The sequence below is a fragment of the Lissotriton helveticus genome, chromosome 3_1 (genome assembly GCF_964261635.1).
Source record: "Lissotriton helveticus chromosome 3_1, aLisHel1.1, whole genome shotgun sequence".
Taxonomy (NCBI): Eukaryota; Metazoa; Chordata; class Amphibia; order Caudata; family Salamandridae; genus Lissotriton; species Lissotriton helveticus.
In genome coordinates, this window is record NC_136061.1 from 1,170,896,825 (window position 1) to 1,170,909,694 (window position 12,870).

Consider the following 12,870-nt stretch of genomic DNA (forward strand, 5'->3'; position numbering starts at 1 on the left):
GAAAAACAAGGAGAAATAACGTTATTTCTCCACATTATGCCTCACCCCTGAGGCATACGGATTTGGCGCTTTGCCAAGTTTGCATCGCTATGTAAATCTGGGGCAGCGTCTAATTCCATGGGTGTTACATGGGAAAACCCACCGCAATGCCTATGGAACATCGCCTTATTCATGATGTATGAGGCCGCTCAAATCCACGCAGGGTGGCTTTTCTTGTCTTCATAAGTCTTTATGAGAGCCCTGCGTCACGCGTGTACCACTTTATGTTGTGAAAAAGTGACACAGGGCTCGCATAAATACACCCCAGAGTCAGCAGCAATAAATGTGTTTCAATTCCATTTCGGTAATAGCATTTCAATGACAAACAATCCTGTCCTTTCTGGTTAATTGACACCATGTATATACAACAGTTTAGAAGAGGCACTCTGTGACTGCTCTATGAACAATAAATCCCAAGCAGCCTCCTTTTAAGTAATTCTATTAAAACCAAGGTAATATTTCCAAAAATGATTTTTAGTGAATTAAATGCGTGGAACATGTAAAGGGGTAGTGTTGTTCCCCTTCACAGAATGTGTGACACTAGGAATTAGGCTAATATTCCTGCAATAAAAAAAACCTAATTTCTTAACTAACATGAAAGAAATGAGTAGCTTTTCTGTTCCCCATTGTCCCCATTTAGTGTTTCACATGAACAAGCACATCCAATGAGCAGCCGGGTCTCAAAGAATTCTAGGCTCTTCAGATGCTCATGCTGTCGTAACTGCCCCGGCAGGTGTCTTCTGGGTATTCTTTAGGTCGAGCAGGCTTTAGGGTGGGAATTTCTAGGCCACACCCTAAACCTAGGGGAAATTTCCCCCGTGTTGTCGCTTATGAAACACGACAGAAAATGCTTGCAAAAAGCCATGTGTGTCATTTTTTTTTCTTTTTTTGCAACCTACATCGTTTTTCAGAGTTTATTATATTTTATTGAAAACACTTTGTACATTGGTGACCTAGATCTATGGGACAACGGAGCACTTTACTAGGAAAATTTTTCTAGCATCTATAGAATCTCAAAGATAAAGAGAGCTGTACACCCGTAACCTAAAGTAAGTGTGAAATAATAATGAGGATCATTTCTCTGGGATTGGACTAAATAGCAGAATGCATTTTGTTTATCAAACTCACTTATACTTGCTTATATTCTTCTACATAAAATAACTCAAATTTTATATTGGGCATTAGATAATGAGGGCGAGTCACAAAGGTAAACAAACGGTGAGTAAATCTACCTACACACGTTTGAGTAACTTTACTATTTTCGGCAATTCACCATGTAAGAGTGTAAAATTACTCAGAAGTTTTGACTTATGAATGAATCCCTAACCAATTAACAGGGAGTGGAGTCAGTAGAACATCATACACGACCATCAATTTACTACTACTGGTGACTTAGCAACTGTATTTAATGTTCCACACACTTAGCGAAGACCTCCACAATCTGGACTATTAGCTATATTTTAAATGAAAAAGTTAAATAATGTAACTATTTTAAAATAGAGAAAAATATTTGTTAAGATTTATTATAAAAAATAAGACCCACCCAAAGTAAAATGTTTACATTTATTATGTATTAAAGATTACAAGAAGTTATGCATAGAATTATTTTAAATTAATTGAATTTCCTAAAAGTTATATTTATTTTTTAATTGAAAAAATGTTATTAAAATAGTTGTTAACAAAATAATATGTATGTATAATTTGCATTGCATTTTTTGAATATTAAATTAAATGGATACATATTTTTAAAAGTGTAAATAACCGAATTTATTGAAACATGTTTTCTTATGGAATTTTAGTTTAAGCCTCTACCTACCTCTATTTTGTGCCAGGGTGTTGCAGTACCTGTGAGTGGCTGTGGGCATGGGGTGTCCTGGACTTACTTGATAAAGATCAGTGCAGTTTGAAAATAGAAAGGGGCTTACTCTTTTATGGGTGTTAGCATTTCCCTCCCTAGTCCTCTATTAACACCGTCTTACTTATCCATTAATACCTCCCCTGTAGTAGTAAGTATTTAGCATTTTCCTGCCACTCCGCTCATCCCTCCCACATGCACCTTTAAAATGTGCACCTACGTGTGCGGAGATTTCCGCAGTCAGGACGGAGATCTCTGCACATTAAAGATAGGAGAGTTGAAGACCTCCGTCCATAGGTTTGTAAAGCGTTTAGTAGTGCATTAGTAGTGCTATTGTGAAACTATTAAGAGTACCACAAAATGCAGTGTATGAGGAGGCCCAAAGTGATTTTTCCAGAACTAACAATTTACTTTGTATCTAGTACCGGGTGCATGATTTTCCAGGTTAACCACTGGTCCACATTTACCACTGCTGAAATAATTTGTTCATGATGAAATAGAAAGTAAACATGCAAACACCAAACAAACATGCATGGGCAAAACCAATAGGTATGGCTTTTAGATAACACATGCAAACACAGGCATGCGCTGATTTTATTTGTTTGCATCAGCATGTTAGAGAACATCTCTATTTCAAACACATATGTTAGACCTGTTAGCCTTAGGGTGGTCTTCCCACAAACTTGTTTTAGTCTTCTTCCCCTTCTTTTTGGCCATCTTGCTTTTGCTGGCCTTAGGACTCCTCACACTTTACCAAAGATAACCTGTGCTAACGTGCACATGTTCACTCCTTAAAACATGATAACATTGGCTTATCCCGAATTGGTATATTTCATTTGCTTGTAATATTGGCATAGTTCTATTACTTAACTTCTAGTCGAGTAGCACTATATGTTCTCAGGGCCCGTAAATTAAAGGCTTCTTGTGGACCTGCAGGACTGATTGTGCCACCCATTTAAGTAGTCCTGTAAATGTGTTTCAGGTCAGCCATTGCAGCTTGTGTGTGATTTAAATTGTCATTTTTCCATGGCAAAATAAACGTTTTGCCAGGCCAAAACCTTCTTTTTAATACCTATAAGTCACTTAGTCTAACCTAAGCCCTGGAAAGCCCAGAGGGCAGAGTGCAGTACATTTTAAAAGTTGGAAAAGGAAAGTTAAGTTTTACACGTCCTGGTAGTGAAAAACTCTTAAGCAAGGCCCATTTACATTTATGGACAATGGAGTACCTTATTACATTTAATAAGCTGTAACTTCCAAATGGGAACAGGTAATCAGTTCGTGCTTAACCCTATTTACACTTTAGGCCTGTGTACTTCAAATATAATTTCTAGAAGCTTTTCCCACCTTCCAGAGGAAGGCCACCAGATATGAATATAGGACCTCAGACATAATCTCTTCAGTATACTTCTGAACCTGTGGATACTTGCTAGGAGGAAGGACAGCTGTGATGCTGAAAGGACTGTCACTCTGCGGGACTGCTGCTCTGAAGGAACTGCTGCCCTGCTGTGCTGACCTACTGCACTCTTGACTGGGTGAGAACGACTAAGCCTTGAACCCAGCACTTGGACTCGGCCCTCTGGGAAACCTACCCTGCCAATTGGTGCCACCCCTAGACATGCATCTGTTTACCCTTGAACCCAGCACCTGGGCTCTGCCCTCTCTGAGTCCTACCCTGCCAAGTGGTGACACCGCAGGCCTGGACCCTTGGAAGTGGGCCTAAATTTGCTCTGCCAGCCCATCACTGGACCCAGAAAGTCCAACACATCTCCTTGGCTGTGCAGCGCAAATCCAAGCAGAGCCAACATATCACCTCTGCTGCAGCTATTCTCCCGATGCAAAGGACTCCACATTGACCTTGCTGTCTGCATCAGAATCACCACCTGTGTCTAGCTTTCCTGATGCAGGCCCTCCAATCGCAAATCTCTCATTGACAGCATCCTCGACAAAGGCGCAGTTTCTCATAACGCTACTCGACAGCTCCTCGCAACCAACGCATCACTTGGACTGCACAACATACACCCAACACTGGACTTCGCATCGCAAGCCCTTATTAACAGGATTCTCAACGACGATGCAGGACCTCTCATCACAGCTCCGCAGCTCCTCAGAACCGGCACATCTCCTCAGCTGCACAACGCATCTGGGTGCCCATAGCCATCCTGTACTCCACCGTGGTTGGCCTGAACTTATGGCTTTGTTCTGGTCCAACGCAACCAGATATTCACAGTTGGCGCTTTGTGCTTTTTGATGCTATATTTACTGAAATCTTGAAACCTGCATATCTCCTGTTCTACTAATTGGAGGTTTGTCGTTTTGGTCTCATTTTATTTATTAAAGAATAATCTATTTTTTAAAATCTAGTGTGGGATCTTTTTGTGGTGTTTCCACAGTGTTACTGTTTACACATTGGAACAGTAAATACTTTACACATTGCTTCTAAGTTCAGCCTGACTGCTCTGTGCCAAGCTACCTGGGGGGATGTATGACGTTACAACGCATACTTTTACAACGCATACCTTTACAACGAAATTTTTACAACGCAAAAACCATTACAACGCATGTATTTACAACGCATGTTTTTACAACGCAGGTACCTTTACAACGCATACCATTACAACGTAAGTATTGGTAAGTATATATTAATTTTTTTAATGTAAATTAATTGAAATTAATATAATTTAATTTAATTTAATTTCATTTAATTAATTTCATTTAAATTTAATTTTACTTTATTTTTACCCTGTACCCCTGTACCCCAAAAACCCAAAACTGACCCTAAAAATACCCTTTTACCCAAAAACCCAAAACTGACCCTGAACCCTAAAAATACCCCTTTACCTAAAAACCCAAAACTGACCCTGAACCCTTAAAATACCCCTTTACCCAAAAACCCAAAACTGACCCTGAACCCTAAAAATACCCTTTTACCCAAAAACCCAAAACTGACCCTGAACCCTAAAAATACCCCTTTACCCAAAAACCCAAAACTGACCCTGAACCCTAAAAATACCCCTTTACCCAAAAACCCAAAACTGACCCTGAACCCTAAAAATACCCCTTTACCCAAAAACCCAAAACTGACCCTGAACCCTAAAAATACCCCTTTACCCAAAACTGACCCTGAACCCTAAAAATACCCCTTTACCCAAAAACCCAAAACTGACCCTGAACCCTAAAAATACCCCTTTACCCAAAAACCCAAAACTGACCCTGAACCCTAAAAATACCCCTTAAAAAACCCAAACATATAACATTTTAAATATAAGTATATACTTACCAATACTTACGTTGTAATGGTATGCGTTGTAAAGGTACCTACGTTGTAAAAACATGCGTTGTAAATACATGCGTTGTAATGGTTTTTGCGTTGTAAAAGTTTCGTTGTAATGGTAGTGCATTGTAAAAGTTGCGTTGTAAAGGTTGTTTCCCACCTGGGGATTGAGTGCAGTCTAATTTGAGGTTGTGTGTGTCTTCACCCGGACAAGAATTGCGGTTTCTGCTTGAGTAGGATTTTACACCCCTCAAAAAGCAATACAATTTCTAACAAAATCAAAAACAGATCATCTGGAATGTTGCTGGGCAGTACAATAATCGGCTAAACCGTAGAGCTAGTTATCGACTCACACATCTCACACATCTCACAACATTGCAGGTATCCTATAGAAATCCATAAAGTTTTCAAAATGTGTCAGAGTCTGCCATGACTTTAAATTTCCAGGCCCTCCTCCCTCTGCAACACTAAAGGAAACATATTACTGTTTACACATAAAGCACAGCACTTACCACTTTTCAGTTACTCTATTTTCTCATTAAGGAGAATGAAGTTCTTTGCAGGGTTGAGTGGGATACAAAGCTTGCATGTACTGGAGGACAGCAAACGTCATTAAATGTCTTTTGAGTCAGACACACATCCTTGAAGAATCTTTCACAATGGTGCAGCACTACAAGCTGTTACTAGATGTCCCCCTTGAATCGGGCACACGTCATTGAAGAGTCTTTCACTAAGATGTCACATTGCAAGCAGTTACTAGATGTCTCTCTTGAGTCAGACACAAGACCTTTCTATACGAGGCCGCAGTACCTTGGACCAGTACAAGGGAAATATGAAGACAGCAAGCCCCCTTTTGTTGAAAGCTGAGCAGAATGATGGTAAACATTTGACTGTCCTTTTGAGCAGGGTAGATCAAGAAGAGGAGATGGTTCAACACATACTTTTTCATCTTCTCTTTCCCTAGTCTGATTGTTTGCTTCTTTTGTATGGGCTAAACAAATGGCTGCCTACTGAGTTATTATGGTGTTAATTATTCTAGGAGCCCAGAATATCCCAGAAAGGGCAAAAACATCTTACCATGTGTACATATTACCAGTCACTGGTACTTAGAAAGTGTCTTAATTCTGCATAGGTTTAAAGCTTCCAGCAGTTCAAAAAATAGATTGACAGGTGTCTCATTCTTTGATCACACTGTATCATGCCTGCCAAAAAGATTACATTAGTAACCAAAACACCAATAAAAATGTATTGAGAACAGTATGTGATGATTCTGTCACAAAGTTACAGTACCACAAGCTGTGAGTAGATGCTTCTTTGAGTTAGGTAGACGTCCCTGAAAATGATGTCACATTTCTTTGAGTCAGGAACTTGTCTGAAGTGATCATTTTACAATAGTGCAGCACCACAGGCTGTTAGTAGAGGTTATTTTTGAGCCAGGTGCAGTGATTGCTTATGTGTGACATTTTCATAATTTCAGTGAAATTATGAGTGACATTCAATGACTATGAGTGACATTCTCACGAGCAAAATCGTGCAATGAAGACAAGGGAAACATATAAATATCAGAAATTACAACCATTTGAGCAGCAAGAAACCCCAAGAACTTAAATTGCTGCAAAGCACCAGTGAACAACACAGTTTTCCTGAAGTTCGTGGTTTTTATTTATACAACAGCGCACATTCCTTTCTGAGGCACTGCACAATGTTCAGCCTCTTAATTTCTTATGTGCGCAGTCTGTCATAGCCTCCAAGTTTTGAGATTGCTTATGTGCAACATTTCAATGGTTTCAATGTACTCATGAGTAACATTGAGCTACGAAATGTGTGACACTTAGAGTGGCTCTTTCGGCAATTAAAACCATGGAATGAAGTGCATTGGAAGAGATAAATATTAGAAATTACAATATTTTGAACAATGAGACGCTCTAAACATCTCTTGAAAATAATTGAAAACTCCTGAAATGAAAGCTCACTAAGGCAAAGCCTTTCACATCAATCAAGACACATTATAAGACAATCATGGATCAACACTGTGCAACAGGCACAAAGTAAGTTTTAGAGGCCAGTGCATCTAAAACTCTACTCAGGTTAAGAAGAGAATGCCTCTGGTTCTTTGTAAAAAATTGCCAAAAAATTGAATGTTGGCGTAGTGGGTTAATGTAGCCTGAAGAGCTGCAGACGGTCCAGTCCTGAGCTGTCAGAGCTCACTTGTGTCTGCCAGCCAGACTGGAACAGAAACACCCCCCACACCAGGGCAGGACTGGGATAGAAAATAAACCCTGGCAGCAGACTAAAAGTGACCCCTTTTTAGAAAATCAGGAAATTAAAATTGGCCCACATTTCAAATGAGAGCAGTTTGGGACATGCTCTATAGTGTTATGCAATGTATAGAAAACTGGATGCAACTAGGCGGGCTGCAGTTAATCTTTGTTATATTATCAGGGAAATCAACAGTAATACCTGAGGCACTAGCCCACAAATAGCCAAAAGTAATCAGCCGGCATACTAACAATTCACATGATCTATCCTTCGGAGCCTGCCAAATGGAGTCTTGGGCAATGTTTGATAATTATCAGGCCTGGGCGTAGTTTGCAGAGTATCGCTACGTGGAACTCCGAGAAGTGACAAAAAAAACTCGGCGGAGTTCTGAAAGTGGCGGAGTGGAGTGCGAACTGCCCTTCGCACTGATATTTCTGCCGCTCGGGTAGAAATTCTTCCCGAGTGGCAGCTCACGCTCCCCAACTTACCATTCGAGAGCGGGGAAAAAACTCTGCTGCACCACGTGGAGTGGAGTTTTCTGCACTCCACAAGCTCCGTGGAGCGAGGAGTGCAGAAAACTCCGCAAACTCCATGAATGGAGTAGAGTTCACCACCCGGGCCTAGTAATTATATAAGGGAAATAAACAGTAAAATCTGGTGCTGAGCACCAGAACTAACAGGCCTTGAAACAGCCAAAAAAAGTCAGCGCACACAAGGACCTGTGACAGTGACACCCTCGACGCCATCTTCACCGCCAGTAACCACGTCGCCTTCAACCACTCCACAGGACTACATTGGACCGACCACAGCTGCATACATTTCACATACAAGAAGACCACATCTCACCACCACATGCATCGGATCCCCCGCAGATGTTGGAGCAAAGTCACCACTGACCAGCTTACCACGTCACTGAGCAAGAACCCACCTGCCGACACCAACATACCCGATACCAACGACGCAGCTCTCAACTTCGCACATTGGATCACCAACTGCGCCGACAACCTCGCACCACTGAAAAACCCCAACAGCAAAACCACCTCCGCAAAACCCTCATGGTTCACAGACGCCCTCAAAACCGCAAAGAGAACCTGCCGATCACTTGAAAATACCTGGCGCCAAGAACGAACGACAGAAAACATGACAGCCCTCAAGGCCGCCACCCGCGAATACCATCAGCAGATCCGGAACACCAAGAGAACATCGTTCAAAGAGCGACTGGACAACAACACCCACAACAGCAAGGAACTCTTCGGCATCGTCAAAGAGCTCTCCAACCCCAACGCCAGCAACAACAACATCACCCCTTCGCAAGACCTCTGCAACTCCCTCGCCACGTTCTTCCACCGCAAAATTGCAGACATACACGACAGCTTCGGACCCCAAACTCCACTCCAGGACAGCAAACCAACGACCCCGGCATCAACATCGACTCCTGGACCCCTATCAGCATTGAAGACACCATCCACGTCATGAGCACTATCCATTCCGGCTCTCCGTCCAACCCATGCCCCCACCACATCTTCAACAAAGCCGGCATCACCATCGCACCCCACCTGCGGAACATCATAAGCAGCTCCTTCACATCAGCGACCTTCCCTGAAAGCTGGAAACACGCAGAGATCAACACCCTCCTGAAGAAACCCTCAGCTGACCCCAAGGACCTCAAGAATTTCAGACCCATCTCGCTCCTCCCCCTAAAGTAATCGAAAAGACCGTCAACAAACAGCTGTCTACATTCCTCGAGGCCAACAACTCACTCGACCCCTCCCGGTCCGGATTCCGAGCTAACCACAGCACTGAGACCGCCCTCATCGCAGCCACAGACGACATCAGAACGCTAATAGACAACGGGGAAACAGCGGCCCTCATCCTCCTGGACCTCTCAGCAGCCTTCGACACTGTATGCCACCGCACTCTAATACACCGCCTCAGCAACACCGGAATCCAAGGAAAGGCCCTGGAATGGATCAACTCGTTCCTCTCCGGAAGAACCCAGAGAGTCCGCCTCCCCCCCTTCCGCTCCACGGCCACCGAGATCATCTGCGGCGTCCCTCAAGGATCCTCACTCAGCACAACACTCTTCAATATCTACATGAGCCCCCTCGCCACCATCGCACGAAAACACAACATCAACATCATCTCCCACGCCGACGACACCCAGCTGATACTATCCCTCACCAAGGACCCAGACACTGCCAGAACCAACTTCCAGGAAGGGATGAAAGAAGTAGCAGACTGGATGAAGCACAGTCATCTCAAGCTCAACTCGGACAAGACGGAAGTCCTCATCCTCAGACAGTCCCCATCTGCCTGGGACAACTCCTGGTGGCCATCGGCGCTGGGAACCGCACCGACACCCACGGACCACGCACGCAACCTGGGCTTTATCCTGGACTCCTCCCTCACGATGACCAAACAAGTCAAGGCCGTCTCAGCCTCATGCTTCAACATCCCGAGAATGCTCCGAAAAATCTTCCGGTGGATCCCCACAAAAACCAGAAGAGCAGTCACCCAGGCCCTAGTCATCAGCCGACTGGACTACGGGAACGCCCTATACGCTGGAACCACTGCCAAACTCCAGACGAGGCTACAGTGCATACAAAACGCCGCCGCACGACTCATCCTCGACATTTCTCGCCACAACCACATAACCACCCACCTGAGAAACCTCCACTGGCTCCCCGTCAACAAAAGGATCACGTTCAGAATGCTAACCCACGCACACAAAGCGCTCCACAACATGGGCCCGACTACCTCAACAGCCGCCTCTCGTTCTACACCCCCACCCGCCAGCTCCGCTCCACCAGCCTCGCCCTCGCCATCATCCCACGAATACGCAGAACCACCTCCAGAGTAAGATCATTCTCCTACCTGGCAGCAAAGACCTGGAACTCCCTACCCACTCACCTATGACTGACCCGTGACCATCTCAGCTTCAGGAAGCACCTCAAGACCTGGCTCTTCGAGCAGTACAGCAACCTCCCCGCCCCAGCGCCTTGAGACCCTCACAGGTGAGTAGTGCGCTTTATAAATGCTTTGATTTATTGATTGATCCATACTTAGGGAAAGCACTGCACTTGCAACAGGCACCGCAATAAAGTAAAAGAGAGCTGCCAAAAGCCTACACTATAAAATCTTCCTTACCAAGAAAATCTCTCCTCCCCTGTTTTAATCGTGTTTGGCCTTGTGAGCATATGTGAATCAGCGCACTGAATGTAGACTTAGTTCTGTGCACCCAAAAGACAGCCTAGTTAGTCTGAATCACTTTTGCAGATATGTGCTCTATACAAGTATACAACACTCATTCTAGGCTGCACATACATTCGGCGGGCTGAGGGTTCCAAAAGCTTTAAGTCATGCTGGGCAAAGTTAGTTGATGCAATTGTTGTTTACGAGTCGGAGTGGTGTCGGAAGTACCTCAGCTGTGTGTCTAAGTAGCTTAGTAAGTGAGGGCGTGTGCTGCCTGCGGATGGCGGACGTGTGCAAACAGCAAACAATAGGGAACATATCCTAATACCATGGAAGGTTTCACCCGTTAACTGCAGCGCATGAACAGTAAGCGCTTAGGCAGACTGAGACTTTTTACATTTTTTTAATTTTATTTTTGCAGAGCAGAGAACAAAAATAGCAAATCATTGGTCGTCAGGAGAAAAGTAAAAGAAAAAACAACAACCATCATCAATCCGACTTTGACGCAAATACACAATATATAAATTTAACATCTAAAACCCTTAAAACAACGATGGACACATCCTTAATAAAAACGAAACAGAAAGTCCGGAATATCAAATTTACATCAACATCAAAAAAATGATTGCACCTTCCCCTTCCTAAAATACCCTAAAGTGTCTTGTGCCATATTATCATCAAGATTACGACAAAAAGTCAATTGAATTATCTAAAACAGTTTTTTTCCCCTGTCATGTGCAAAATCTTGGCTTCAATACAGTACTGTTGTTTTTTCTTCTCTTTCCCTTTTTTTATTTATATTTTTTATTATTTATTTATTTATGTTTTCTCCATTTAGGGGCAAAACTGAGATTTACTTAATTTTGCAGCGGTGGGAGGGCCGACAGGTGGCCTGGGTCGCGTTTGTGCTGGTGAGGCTCGCTCAGCTACTAGCTGCAGCTCTCTGGGCACTGCAGTTGAGCTCGAACGATTAACCACCACTCTGCTGGCTGCCGCAGTGGTCCGTGTGCTTCAACCTTTGCCCGCGATGGCCTGCTGCCTTGCCTGGGCTACTGTGTCAGGATTGGTGGAGCTGAGCTCATGATTGCAGGAAGCACTGTAGCATGAGCAAAACAAAACTGATTTCAAATACCACGCCACCTGCCTATAACTGAGTTTCAGACACACCCCAGACCACGTAACGATAATCAAAAAGGTCCACCTCGAAGAGGTACTGTGTATATCCTGTTGTTACTGGAATATACACAGTTTGTTAAAATACCCCTCACACACCAAAAGGGCCCTTGGTGTCATGCTTCATCATCGGGGTCTTCCCGCCCGGCTGCCGGACGGGGCAGTGCTGCGACAAGCGACTACGCTGGAGCACCTTTTAAATGTGGGTGCTATGTGAGTGAATTGGAGTGAGTGTCAGTAGGGTCAGGGGTGATAAAGAAAAGGTGGTGTTAAAAAATACCTGGCCTAGTGATAGAAAAACTATTTAATGAACACTGGCTGGTATCATTAAAAAAATGTGGTGTCGGAAAGGGTAAGCGGGTTAATGGGCTTACTTTCCTGTGCGGGTCAACATGTTTCGGGGCCTCATGCCCCTTCGTCAGGACCGGGTTCAGATCCCCCTGTCACTCACTAATGTCTTGCCACAATTAAGGTGTATGTACATAAAGTGCAGTGGTGATATAATTTATCAATGTGTATAGATATATACTTTATATTTATACATTTCCCTAGCTAGTGCTAAAACTCCTGATGAAGTATGCCTGAAAGACAAGAGTATGCAATTAATACTGCGCGGATCCCAAAGCGCTATTTTTTGAAATGCCTGTGAATAAAAGAGAGACCACACATACAGCAATAGTCTGGAGCAAAAGATCTGTGAAAGTTGTCTCATGGTTCAAACACACATACAGTTAAGCACACACACTTGTCCTGCACAGGGTAAAACAGGTTCAGATATAAGAGGTAAGTATTCATCCTAAAATACATACTTGGGAAGATGAGGAATAATGCCCCATGAGCCAACACTGGACAGAAGGGTATTTGAAGGTCCAACTGTAATTAGGGAAATGAAGAAAAAAGGGGGAGAAAGGAAATGGTTTCTTGTCCCAGTATAATGGTGGCCGGTAACTGAAAAGACATACCTGGTTGAAGACCAAGTGTGCCAACATTCTGTTAACTTCCCCATGCGGCTATGCCGTACTTACTCAACCCCCAGCCTCGTTGTGCTTCCTCCTCAGTCCGTGGCTTCCGTGATTGTGAG

The 12,870-nt window shown here is 43.5% G+C and overlaps 1 protein-coding gene across 1 annotated transcript in view; it reads right to left on the reverse strand.

Moving 5' to 3' along the window:
* ACMSD (aminocarboxymuconate semialdehyde decarboxylase) overlaps positions 1-12,870 on the reverse strand; it is a 625,677-nt gene that overhangs the window by 465,472 nt on the left and 147,335 nt on the right. The gene's annotated exons all lie outside the window — the stretch shown is intronic.